This window comes from Leopardus geoffroyi, chromosome E1, assembly GCF_018350155.1.
Source record: "Leopardus geoffroyi isolate Oge1 chromosome E1, O.geoffroyi_Oge1_pat1.0, whole genome shotgun sequence".
Classification (NCBI taxonomy): domain Eukaryota; kingdom Metazoa; phylum Chordata; class Mammalia; order Carnivora; family Felidae; genus Leopardus; species Leopardus geoffroyi.
In genome coordinates this window covers 35,304,884-35,318,587 of record NC_059330.1, presented here as the reverse complement: position 1 = coordinate 35,318,587, position 13,704 = coordinate 35,304,884, and the positions used below count along the sequence as shown (strand labels likewise).

Here is a 13,704-nt window from a genome sequence, read left to right as displayed (position 1 = left end):
GATGTCCCTCCGTCTCTTCCATCCTTTCCAGGCTCAGGGGGAAGGTGAGGAAGGAAGCCTGTCCATGTGGAGTGTTAGGTGCCGTGAGATGTCCGGTCAGCAATGTGTGGGCAACCCGTGGGTGGCTGGGTCTGGAGCTCAGAGGAAAGCCCTACGTGGGACCCCAGGACGGTGGTGTGGAGGGAGTCATCATGGAGGCAGGAGCGGTGAAGGGCTGGGATGAGCCTGAGGACCCTCATGGCTGCACTTGATCTTAGCCAAAAGGCCGAGAAGCGATAAGGACCCTCATGGTTGAAGGGGTGGGAAGGGGTGGAGGAGCCCCGCACGGGAGACAGGACAAGAGTGGGAGTAGGAAGGCGCGGAGGACAGGGTTGGTGGGTGCAAGGGAAGATTGTTCTAGAAGGAGGGAGAATTAGATGCTGCAGAGAGAATTAGTACAAGAGGTGGAATGCTCCCTGGGTTTGGCAACATGGCGGTGATTGATTAGCGCCCTAAGTTTCGGTGGGTGGCGAAGCCACACTGGAAGGAGCTGGGGAGCAAGTGGGAGGCCAGGAAATGGGGTCGGAGAGCTCCCGGCTTGGAGGAGGAGCTTAGCCGAGAGGGGAGGAGAGTGAGTAGATGCCCCATCCTCCCTCCTGTCCTTCTTTCTTTGCCTGCTCGGAGCCACCCCCACTCCTGTCTGTCTGTCTGTCTTCTGCCTCCCTCCTCTTTTTCTTCCAGGAAACTGTGTTTCTTTCCCCCACCCTTCCCTCTCCTGAGCTCTTTTTCTGGATCCCCCTTGCTTTTGGCCTTCTCTCCCCTCGGATACCCACATCCAGGCCTAGCCGGCACCCCATTCTCTTCTAGAATGTGCCCTCAGTCCGGGCTCTTGAAGAGAACGCTTGATTTCTAGCCCTGGCAACTATTCTTGGGGTGAGGGGCCCAGTCCAGGAGGGGGGAAAAGGGAGGGGCAGGGGAGCCAGGGAAGGGGCTGGAGCGTGAGCCACCAGTGACATCAGGACTCCCGAGGCCCACCCCAGCCACCCCTCCCAGGTCTCCTCCAGGTCCCAGATGAGCATAGTGTGCTGAATGGGCTCTCGCCTCGCTCCGTGGGTGAACTCAAGTGAGGAGGCAATGCCCATCTTCCCTGCTGGAGCGTGAGCTCCCGGGAAAGGGACCTGGCAGGGGCTCCGCCCCATCTCTCGCCCTCACCTGGTCTGGGGGCAGAGAAGGTTCTGTCAGAAATTGGGTGAGCCAAGGAACTGAATGACTTTTTACTCCTTTCTGGTCTGGTTCCTTTCTGTACTGGTGGTAGCCCCATTCTCTTTCCCCACTTCCTTCCTGATTCTTGTTCTTTTATCCCCCCCACCCCCCCCACCCCCATTTCTCCTGGTCACAGATTGTCCTTCCTTTCCTTAGATCTTTTCCTTCCCGTGTTCTTTCTCTCCTCTGCGTCTGGCCGCCCCGTTGTCCCGCCCCTCCACCCACGCTCTCTTCCTCCCTCCCTGCTCTTTCTCTCCCATTCTCTTCCGGTATCTCTGGCACCTCGATTCCATGGTGGGGCTGTCTCCTGATGCCGCGTGCAGGCCTCCACCCCAGGAAAGCTGCCAGCCTGGGGGGGGGGGAGTGGGGCAGAGCGGGGCAAGGCTCTTATCACAACCAGATGTCTGATCCAAGTGACTAGGAGGTGGGTGCAAAGGCTCCTTGGAGGCTTCGATTTGAAGAAAAAAAAAAAAAAAAAGAGCAGGGGGGTGGGGAGCCTCTGTGAGATGGCGACACCTGTTCAGAGCCCATCATCCACTTCTTTCACCCCACCCCCACCCCCCCCACCCCCAGGAAGCCTCAGCCACTGGTTCCTCCTGGCAAACCTGGGATTCTGGAGTTTCTGGGGTGGCGGTTGAGTGGGGGGGGGGGAGGCGTGGGGGATCCCAGTTTTTTCACTGGTTCCAGCCCTGGGCAAGGCACCCCTTTGGACAGAGCGTGGCTTGGGCACAGAAAGGGTCCAGAATTATTCATTCAACAACATTTACATGTCAGGCACTTTGCACTGGGGTCTGGCCCGTCGGTGCCCGCCCTCATGGAACTTATATCTGGTAGAGACAGACGCGGGTGAAATCACACTAATAAATAAACACGTGATGGCAACTATCAAGGTCTTGAAGGAAGGGAGCACAGAGCTCTGAGTGGCAGGCATCCCAGGGAGTCATCCCTGGACCTGGGGGCCCAGTAAGGCTTCCCTGGATAGGCTGGCAGACGAGTGGGGAGACCTTAGGTAAGGGGTAGGTGACAGCGTGGGGGTTTGCAGTAAAAGTCACCACATATGCGCAGGCTCTGGGGCAGGAGGGAGCATGGCAAGTGCTAGATGTCCAGGGAGCCCAGAGAAGGCCAGTGCGGCTGGGGCACAGGCAGCCAAGGCCGGCAGGCCGAAGAAGCCACATCAGGGGGTTTAGCCCTGTCCCTTAACGGCCAGGGAACCCGTTAGAGCGTCTGAAGCGGGGAGGGGCGCAATCAGGTCTGTGTCCGTAGGAGACTGCCGTAGTCACTCGGGGCAGCGGCTGCAGACAGGAGGGCTGTGGACCAAGTCAGCTGCGGCAGGTGCCCAAGTGAGAGAGGAGGAGAGCCTGGACCGGGTTGAAGCAGGGGTGGAACCAGAGAAAAGCATGGCTTCAAGAGGGAGGGTTTACAGGTGGATGTGGGAGCATGGTAGTAAGAAGCGGTCATCCCTATGACTCCTGCCCTTCTGACTGACGGACTGGATGGTGTGATACCCTGGAAAGGAGGAGATTGGGCGAGGGCCCCGTGCACGGAAGGACATCCTGAGTTCAGCGCCCACTGCAAATACTCCGGTCAATTCTGTTCAGTGGAGGGTTACTGCGGACCTCCTGGGGCCAGCTCCTGTCCTTAGAGAATGGGGGGGAGCCAGGTTGGGGAATAAAAGAAAGCTGGAAATGTCTCTCGCCCAGGGCAGCACTGGCTGTGTGATTTTGTGTAAGGTTCTCCATCTCTCTGATCCTCATTTCCCCAGTGTGTGAAACGGGGCCGTGGGAGGCCACCTTGCTGGCCCTATGTCATGCTCAGTAAATGGAAGCCTCCAGAGAGATGCAAAGGTGACGAGAACGCCGACGGGAGATAAGGCAGGTTTCAGAGAGGAGTTGCTTTTGAGCCGAGCCTTGGAGGTGGGTGACAGGGTTTGAATGCAGGGCTGGAATGGGAGGGAGGGCGTCACCAACCTGGGAAACCTCCCCTGACTCCAACAGAGAGAGAGAGACAGAGAGAGAGAGAGAGAGAGAGAGAGAGAGAGAGAGAGAGAGGTGGTGGGGAAAAGGCCTTGGGCAGAGGAAGCATGGAATATACAGCTGGAAAATTAGGCTGGGGCCAACTTCTAAAGGCCTGGAGTTCTAGCACAAGAATTTCAAATCTATTTGGGGGCCAGAGAGCCAGTTGACTGCTTTTGAGTAGGGTTTGGTCGTAAGCCTTTTGCCAAAGGGCTTGCCCAGAAAACCTATCCCTTGGTAGCCGCAGAATTCAAGTTTGAAGTCTGGAGCCCCTGGGGAAGGGGGGAAAATGCGAGGAGAGTGGGTGGGACTTACAGGTCTCAGAGCATCAAGGAAACGCCACTTGGGAGCATGCAAAGAGGTAGACCAGATGACTCCTCTGAAGTCGGTTTCTACTAGATTCTAGAGCTTCCTGTTCTTGTAAAGTGGGAATATGATACAACAGACGTTCAGGTGGAATGAACTCATTCCACCTCTGAACTCCTTCTGCCCTGCTCTCTCCTCCTTGCACGGATGAGACAACCAAGGCTCAGAGTAGGGAACTGACCTGCTTAAGGTCACACGGCTGAGATCGAGGGGTCAGGGGTAAGATCCCTGCTCCGCCTCAAGATCCTGAGTGGTGAGGGCCGCTGGGGGCTGGAGGGACCAGGGAAGCAACTGGGGATGGGGGCGAGGGCGGTCAAGAGGCACAAGGACCCCACATGATGCTCACCCAGGCCTGGGGGGACAGGGCAAGAGAGCTGCTCCCCAACTCTCAGCGGAGCCGTGTGGCCAGAGGGGGAAGGGAGCCCGGTGGGCAGGGTGGAACTGCCACATGGAAGAGGCTTGATGGGAACCATCTGGCCTGGCTGGAGTGTGGGCTGCAGGGAGGGGAGGAGCAGGAGCCGGGAGACAGGCCATGGTGGGCGGGTGGATGGCGGGTTGGGGCTGGGAGTGGCCGGCCCGGAGGCCCCTACCTTCCAGACTGCTGCAGCCCAGATGCCTTCACAGCCACAGCCTGGCCCATCCAACCCGCTGACCTCATTCCCAGCTCCCCTCCCTCGCAGGCCCCCCTCTGCCTGCCACGTAGACCGATGGCTCTCCTGCTTCTTCTGCTGGGGTGGGGGTGGGGGGCGGGAAGGAGGAACTGAACAGGGGCACCCTGAGCCCAGAGCTCTGCCAGGTCAGGCAGACCTGGGAGGGAGCAGTTGCGTTCCCCATACCCCCTGGACCGCTCTGGGCCTCAGTTTCCCCTCTCCAAAGATGAGACCGAGCAAATGGAAGGGGCTGGGGCCCCTGGTGGGGCATGGGCAGCAAAGAAAGTAAGGGGGGGCTCTGTGGAGACCATCAAAGCCACCCCCCTGCCTCCTTAGGGCAGGAGGGTGTGATTTTCAGTCCCAGGAAGGGGTAGGGGCAGACCGGTTTCCTCTTCTCAAGCCATTCTCCAGAAAGGGCGTTCCCTGGAGGTGGGGGACGGGCGTCTCCTATAGCGCCCAGCCTTCGTTGTTTGTTGCCGCTGCCCTGGGAGAGACACATTGTCCCCTCTTCCCTAAGGCACCTCTCAGTGACTGTCCCCGAGCCTCTCTTGGGTTCTGCTTCTCGACCTTCCGCCTTCCCCTCCCCCCCACCCCCTGCTGGGGCCTGGGTCTTCTCAGGCTGCCCCCGCTGAACAGAGGCTGCCCTGCCGCCTGGAGAGGCGTTCCGGGCCCGTGAGTCATCGGGAATGTCTGCTCTGGTTGCAGCTTCCCTCCTCTGGCCATGGACCCTCTCTCCTCTCCTCCCCCAATCTAAGGGCCGAGGGCCCTCCTCCCTTAGGGCCGAGGCAGGGGGCTCAGGGAGGAGGAGCAGGGAAGCCATATGCCAGACCAGGGTGAGGCCCTGCTGGGAGATTCCATTTCGCCCCTCACCGCTAGAACGTTCTGTCCTTTTCTCCCATTTCCCAGGTGGGGACACTGAGGAGGGCCAGGTAGGGGAGGGCCGGCACTTTGGAGGGCTCAGGCTCCTCCCCGCCCCCCTCCATCTTAGGGCTTAGCTTTGCCAGGCTGGGGATGTGCCCAGACGGCTTTCCGAAGGGTCCTCCCCACATTCGAGGCCGGGTCTGGCAGGAAAGCTGGAGAGAGGCTGCAGCTACTGTCACGGGCTCCAAGGATGACACATCCCTGCTGGGGTGGGGAGTCCACGTCTGCAGGAACGTGGGAGGCTGGATGCCTGGCCCCTTCCCACGGGGGCCCTGCACCCTGCAAGGCTGCTTCCCCCACCTCCTCTGGGGCATCCCTGGGGGTGGTCTCCTCCTCCAGCCTGAGGAAGTAGCTGGGGGCTGGAGGGGAGACCGAGGGCAAGGGCAGGAGTTAGGAAGAGTTCCCAATCCTCTCCCTACCCCCTGAAACGAAACGTGTGTTCTCAGCCCCCTTCCTCCTCATCTTCCCACCCCCAGCCCGGGATTCGTTGTCTAGAGACCAAAGGTCTGGTACCCGACTTGCCCAGCGACTGGGCGTTTCATTCCTTAGCCTGTTCGTCCCTCTGCACAACAGGAGTCTGGTCAGAAAATGTCCCTGCTGGTGGCGTGGGTCTACGATTCTGCCCCTTCCCGGTCAGACGGACAGACAGCGGGGCACAGACACAGGTACTGCGTCACACACATCCGCTCACGCGCTCAGGCAAACACCCTTCACGAGCGCGTGAGCCTCTGCCTGCTCCGGTCACAGCGCCCCCCCCCCCCCACATTTTCCATCTCCCTCTCTCTGACAGCCCCTCATTTCTCCTCCCATCCCTATCACCCCCACCCCCTCCCCTTTACATGTTCCCACTCCTGAGGTCACGGGCAGGGCAAGGGCAGAAAGGAACAGTGGGAAGGGAGACCTGACCCTCAGAGGGTGAGACCTCCGTCCCTGCCAAGGGCGATTCCCACCGCCCCCTCAGGTCACTTGCCTCTTTGGGAGGTTCTGGGTGGGAAGGGGGCCTGGGAGGGGGAGGCATAGAGCACAGAGGAGCCTGCTCTGTCCCACCCGGCCGGGGACCTGCAGAAACGTGTCCCCCAGCTTCTCTTTCCAGAAACTCACATTCACTTTCAAAACTATCTGTCCCACCGACATCCTGGGCCTCCTGTAAGTGTGATTATTTTAGCAGCTTGTGCTGGCTGCTTTGCCTCAGGCTGCACCCTTCTAGGAACTTCTGCCTACGAGAAACTGGTCAGAACTCAGAAAGGGCTGTTCCAGCGGATGAGCTATCTGTTTGGCCAGGAGAGACATGGGAACTGGGCAGCGGAACGCACCCCCACAGACCCAGTCCCGCTCAAGAATAACTACAAACATCTGTACCAGGCTCTGCCCTGAGCACTTTGCGCGCTTGAACTGTGTACTCCTCACAGAGCCCCCTGAGGGGGGCGCTGTTGCTGTCTCCAATTTCAGACGTGGAAAGAGAAGCGCAGGGAGGTTAAGTCAGTTGCCTGGGGTCACAAAGCTAGGAAGTGGCCGAGCTGGGATTCAAACCCAGGCAGCCTGGCTCCGCGGGCTTAAGCGCCACTGGACGGGTCCAAGAGACCCAGGATGGATGCCAAGGGACATCCTCCTCCGTTTCCTGAAGATCTGGCCCCTTGCGCAAACGGCACACTCCATTTGCGCGCACACATGGGAAGGCTCACAGTGTCAGGCGGCCGGAAGCGAACCGCAGCACCGTGGCGGCCGGAGAGCTCTTGAGAAGGGCCGTTGGCTGACGGCACCTCACGCATCATCTCGTCTCATCCTCACGACAGCACTGGGAGGTCAGTCTTGGCACGTCTTTGGTACAGATGGAGAACCTGAGACCCGGGGGGATCAAGGCGGGGCCCCAGGATGCTCTTCCTAGAGCTGAGGCAGGCCCCAGGTGCCCCGACAGCTGGATCAGGCTTCGTTCCATGGTCTCATGCCTCCCATATTTGCAAATCCATGCAAACGGCTAGAACACGCAGAGCCGCGTCCAACAGACCACGTCCAACGCGGGAAGGAATACGGCCCTCAATCGGGCTTCAAGTGGCACTTGGCTCCTCCTCCCTGACCCCCCCGCCCAGGAAGATCTTACACCCATTCTGTAGAGGAAGAGAAGCCCCTTGCTAGGGACCCTCGCCCTCCCCTCCCCCCGCCCCCCAGCCAAGAGGTGGTGAATCTGTGACTAGATCCCATGCCTGCCTGGCCACAGACCGAGCGCTCTTCCCGCTGCATAACCTCACCGCCACCCTCGCTACGTTCCAACCCACGAGCACCCTTGCCCACACCACTTCCACACTGAACACATATGCATGTGACACAGGCAGGAAAACCATACCCGTGAGGCATCCCCAGGTGTTTGGTGTTTTCTGTATGCCAGGCACTGTCCTAAGGGCCACAGTAGCTCACGGAACGGCCACAACGATCCTACAAGGCCGGGTTTTGTTAACTTCCTTATCCTTGCTTTACAGAGGAGGAAACCGAGGCTCAGAGAGGTCCAGGAGCATGCTCGAGGTCACACAGCCAGGAAGTTGTGAAGCTGAGATTTGAACCCAGGCTCTCACCACCGTGCCATCACCCATTCTTTAATATTGACCGGGCAGTACTCGTTTGGCCAGTCAGGAGCCACCGCTGACCACCCCGTCGTGCCCAGCACTGGGCTAGCCTCTGAGCACACCCAGAGGAGCAAGGCACAGGTCCTCCCTGCCTCCTCCACCTGCCCCTGCCCCTGCCCCTGCCCCGCACCGCACAGTGGACGGGGGCTGTGCCTGCACTCACTCGCTTCCCTTCCCAGGGAGCCTCCTCCCCAGCCAGCTAGGACACGTGGATTTTGGCTCTAGCTTGCATTTGATACCTAGTGAGGGAAAACACTGGGGCAGTGCCAGAGGCTGAGAGAGCCTGGAGGCAGGCGGATGCAAATGGGGTAGGCCAGCGGGGGGCCATGGCTGGGTCGGCTGGAGGCCGAGGCCTGGGGGGGGGGGGGGACAGGGGCGCGGGCTCTCTGCCTCTGCGCCTGTGTTGGTCTTAGGCTCACATCCATTCTGTGTCTCTCCATCTCAGATCTTCTGCTGGCATCTCTGGCTGAGTCCCTCCCTATCTGTCTCCTCCGTGTGTATCCATCCATAGCCTGTCCCTCGCTGTCCCTTCACTGCTTCTCAGCTGCTCTCAGTCCTTGTGAGGACAAGGGATCAGAGGCTTGGTGGCCCCCATTGTCAGAGCGAACATCCGTATCTGAGCAAGACCCCCTTCCAGGGGGCCTATCAGCTGTGTCCCAGGACCCTTCCTACTGGCTTCTTTGTACAAGAGCCACAGTCCTCTTCTCTTCGAGCCTTCCCCCCAGGCTCTCCCTGTCCCTGAATACCAATATCCGCAAGTTAGCTTAGATATCGCTGCATGTGTGGGATGTATCCTGCCTCCTCCTTCAGACTGTGTCCCTCCCATCGGACAGGAGGCTCCCAGAGGCGGGAACCATGGTCTCCTCATTCAGACTGAGATTCCCTGAGAGCAGGGACTGTGTTGTCCCCACCACATTGGGGTCCCTTGAGATAATAACCCTGGCTTTTTCCATCAGACTGGGGGCATGGCCTGTGTCTCCTCCTTTGTCTGACTTCTCCTGGCCTTAGCTTGGGCCCCTAAGCAAGGATGAAGAGACCGAGGCACAAACCAGCCTCTCGATCTCCCTTCAAAGCCTGTTTGAACTTTAATGTTTCAATAGTTTCATCCACCCCAGTGAGCCCAACTTCAGTTCCCTCCTTTCCAGATGGGTCCTTACTTTCCTGGAGAAGCTGGAGATAAGGAAAGACAGGAAAATGAATATCCAACATTCCACAGAGAAATCTGTGGGCAGGAAACTTACCCAATCCTGACATCCCAATCCCATCTAAGATCCAAGCTTGGCCTCCTCCTGGAAGCCTTCCTAGATCAGCAAAGCCCATCTGTCTTTTCATTTCTGGAAATATTTGGAACTCATCTGTCCGATGGGCTCCTAATGCGATTTTTTCCAGAAGAATGTGTTTATTCTGGAACAATTTTAGATTTACAGAAAAGTTGCAAAGGAAATACAGAAAAGTCCCATTTATCCCTCACGCAGTTCTCCCCAGCATTCACAGACTACATCACCACGGTGCATTTGCCAAAATGAAGAAGTCAATATTGGTTTGTTACTATTAATTAATCTCCAGAGTTTACTTGGGTTTCACGAGTTTTTCTGCCCGTGTCCCTTTTCTGTTCCAGGATCCCATCAGGGACGTCACATTGTATCTGGTTGTCATGCCTCCTTGGTCCTCTCTGGTTTATGATGGTTTCCCAGTATTTCCTTATGTTTCATCGCCTTGATATCTTGAGGAGTCCTGGTTAGGTATTCTGCAAAATTTCCTCGTGTTATTTTCCAGCAGCAAAAGACTTTCCACAAACAAAACTTTGTGCAGAGAGCCCTAGTGTATCAGCAGATGACATTGGAGCTGTCCTGGTCACAGCAGTGATGGCAAGGGGCGTGGGATGAACCTGAACCTGAATCTCCATGCGGCCCCCTGAGAAATCTGAGAGACCCTCGTGGCGCCTTGGAACCCAGTTTGAAAACTGTTTTTTTTTTTTTAATTTACTTATTTATTTTGAGAGAGAGAGAGAGAGAGAGAGAGGGCACAAGCAGGGGAGGGGCAGAGAGAGAAGGAGAGAGAAAATCCCAAGCAGGCTCTACACTATCAGCACAGAGCCCCATGTGGGGCTTGAACTCACAAACCTGTGAGATCATGACCTGAGCTAAAACCAAGAGTCGGGCGTTTAACGGACTGAGCCACCCAGGTGCTCCCTGAAAACTGTTAATTGAGCCCAAGCTCTGCTCGGTCCATGCTTTTTTTCTGTAAGACCCGGGACAGGTAATTATAGATTCAGGCTCACATACTTCTGGTGACAGGGCTGTCGCTATTTTTCAAAGAAGCTCTGATGGCCGGAGGGGTCTTTGAAATCTGCCTTTCCCCAATCTGTGCCGTAGGCACTCCTGGGATGTGAGTCCAGGCACCCACCGCAGGACTGAGACACCCATTTCCCAAGCGGATGGGAATGTGGGAGCCGCTGACTCCCCAGCCCTCTCCCAGAATCACTGTCCGCCAAAGGGATTGCCTTTGCCACAGATCATGCTTCCTCCTCGGAGGCAGTCATCCTATGACTGGTTGACATGCGGGTACAAATGCCCAAACCCTTGTCTCCAGGGAGGACAACTCCGAAGGGCCATCTCAGCTCCAGAACTCTTCGTGGGGTCGGCGGAGATGTCCGTGATGAATGTATCGCAGTTAAAGATCTCTCTCTCTCTGTCGAGTCCTGATTGATTCACTCCCCAACAAATTCCTGCACCCAAATCTCCATTTCAGAGTCCGTTTCCCAGGGGCTTGTCCTAAGACAGTTGGTGGCCAGGAGTGGTCCAAGGAAGCTGACTTTATTTATTTATTTTTTAAGTAATCTCCAAACCCAGTGTGGGGCTCGAACTCGCAACCCTGAGATCAAGAGTCACAGGCTCTAGAGGCACTTCAGGAAACAGACTCTCTCCAGGATTTGGGACCTGGATCACCTGCGGGCCGACTTCACACCGAGTGCAGTGGAAATGCTAGAATTGCCAGAGCGGACAGGAAAGGATCAAAAGGCGCAGAGAAGTGGGCTTGCTAGGGTGGATGTGTCACGCAAAACCAGAAAGTCACCAGACAGCTGCTGTCGGACGACGGCAATGGACGCCACCAAGTGCTAGTCTCATTGCCGCCTCTGGGCCAGGTGGGATGGCTTTACTAAACCGGATGAACACACTGCGGGCGTATGGTACATGGCCATCGGTCCCACAAGTGCATTCTTTTTTCCTCCCTATCAAGAGGAGCGGAAACAATTTGCATTCACTTGGGCTGGATTGCAGCACGCCTTTGAGGTCTTGTCTCCGGGTATATTTCACTCCCACTCTCTGTCATAACGTAGCCTGAGGGGACCTGGATCATCTGGACTGTCTACAGAGTATCAGTTTGATGGGCTATTTTGGACGACCTACACTTAACATCATGCGTACAAAAAATTTCTTTAACGTTTATTTATTATTGAGAGGCGGAGGGACACAGAGCGTGAGCAGGGGAGGGGGAGAGAGAGGGGGAGACACAGAATCCGAAGCAGGCTCCAGGCTCCGAGCTGTCAGCGCAGAGCCCGACGCGGGGCTCGAACTCACGAACTGTGAGATCACGACCTGCACCGAAGTTAGACGCTTAAACCGACTGAGCCACCCAGGCGCCCCCGCAAGTAAGTACATTTAGTAGGGCTTTGCTAGCGCTGGAGAAAACACAGTCTACACTTGGGAAGATGGCTCTGACCCATTTACAGGTAGCGTGAGAGGCTGCCAGATTTGGGTGAGACCCAGAGCAGGAAAGAGCCCTGTGACAGTTCCGGGTGTGGCCACTTGGACCGTAAGACCCGCAGACCCTATGGTATCGTCATACCATATCTGTGGTGTCAGAAAGGATTTTGACACCCCAATAGGAGAACCACCATGTAGGCCCCTGGGGTTCTGGAGAAAGACCGTCTGTGTTGGAGAATTAGGCACTGTTGGAAAAACAGCTTCTTGTGTGCCCTATAGAAGGGCCCTGGCAGAGGCCGAGTATCTAAAGCCGGGACATCAGGTGACCACGTGGCTGGAGTTGCCCACGACGAGCTGGGTTCTGACAGGCCCTTCATGTTTCCACGAGTCTCCTTCAAACTGAGCTGCCCGGGTTTCCGGTCATTACATTGTCCTAGATCTCTCTTGGGTGGCCGCTTATGTGTCTATCAGCGTTCCTCCCACGTAACGTGTCGCCCGGCCAAAAACACTCACTTCCAGCCAGAGGTGGCCAGACAGCAGTGTAACAGGACACCCCCCCCCCCCCCCCCCCCCGCCATGTCATGACTCAGAAGGTAGGTAGGCTTGCTGGCTACAGAAATTTTCCTAAAGTGTGGTCCATGGACCCCTGGGGCTCCTTCAAGCTCAGGTGTTGGAGATTTTCAAGGAAAAAAGGAGGGACTTCTTTGACTCCTAACATTCAAATGCAAAACTCGGGGCGCCTGGGTGGCTCAGTCTGTTGAGCGTCTGACTTCGGCTCAGGTCATGATCTCCGGGTCCGTGAGTTCAAGCCCTGCGTCAAGCTCTGTGCTGACAGCTCAGAGCCTGGAGCCTGTTTCAGATTCTGTGTCTCCCTCTCTCTCTGACCCTCCCCCGTTCATGCTCTGTCTCTCTGTCTCAAAAATAAATAAACGTTAAAAAAAATTAAAAAAAAATGCAAAACTCATTAAGATTTTCACCGCGATCCCATTATGCCCTTCGTTAACTGTCACATTATTCCACACCGCGCACGCACTACCGGGTTTGGATTTGGTCGATCCATCTCGGCAGTTTGTGTCAGGCGATATATCTTCATGTCATTTATGGGTTTTGGTTATTCGTTTTGTGATGTGTAATATCCTTAACTCAAGTAAGTCAATGGTTCAAAAGTGGCTCATTAAAAGCTTGAGAAGGAGCGATGGAAATCGTAATCCAAATACTACAACAGAGAACCGGGTTGTAAGAGTAGATCGCGAACAAAAATCTGGTTTTAAAAAATGTAAATGTCCAAGAACTGGGACACGTGTGACGATTTCCCACAGGCAGCTGAGAAAGAAAAGTGTAAATAGTGAGCACGATATCGAATATCCAACCCTGGGCTTCACTAGACTTGCTAACTGGCCCATCTTAATCCCCAGAGCGTTGTGTGTTATGAAACTTTGTCAAATAGTGGCATAAAGCCATCAAGCCTTTAACATCATTTTCAAACAAAGTACAGTGACCTTTCTGGTAAACCATTAGAGCCCTTTTTTTTTTTTTTTTTTTTTCTTTTCAGAACAAGAGTAAAACAAGCTTTCCAGGACAAAATGGACGGATTTTCCCCCCATCAAAGGCAAGAAGCAAAACAAAACTACACAGGCAGCATTTAAAATTGCACGCCTAGGGGCGCCTGGGTGGCTCAGTTGGTTGAGCGTCCGACTTCAGCTCAGGTCACGATCTCACGGTTCGTGAGTTCGAGCCCCACGTCAGGCTCTGGGCTGATGGCTCAGAGCCTGGAGCCTGCTTCCGATTCTGTGTCTCCCTCTCTCTCTGTCCCTCCCCCATTCATGCTCTGTCTCTCTCTGTCTCAAAAATAAATAAACATTAAAAAAAATTAAAAAATAAATAAAATTGCACGCCTCTTAGTCAAACACAGATCCCCATAATACTCTCTGAGAAGCTTGTAAAAGAGCTGTTTATTCACGACACGCATTTTTCTCTGAGAGAATGCAGAAATGGCTTTTGGCAAACTTCCTTGATGGAAAGACAGCGTTGGACGTCACATCGTACCAGAGGCGTGCATTATGAGAAAATGATTGGGTTTGGATGAGCCCGGCCGTCTTACGCTCCTCCTTAGAAGTCGGACCCTTGTGCTGCTCTAAGGTTAGGTTTGGACTGTCACAAGGGAACCTGTCACCATCTGAGCAAGCTG

At 55.8% G+C, this 13,704-nt stretch overlaps 1 long non-coding RNA gene across 1 annotated transcript; it reads left to right on the top strand.

Annotated features, from left to right (window-relative positions):
- The first annotated feature begins 5,597 nt into the window (after nt 1-5,597).
- Nucleotides 5,598-13,133, top strand: LOC123603478. The gene is made up of 2 exons (XR_006714902.1): nt 5,598-5,856; nt 13,069-13,133. It is a non-coding gene; the product is annotated as an uncharacterized LOC123603478 (long non-coding RNA).
- Nucleotides 13,134-13,704: the final 571 nt, after the last annotated feature.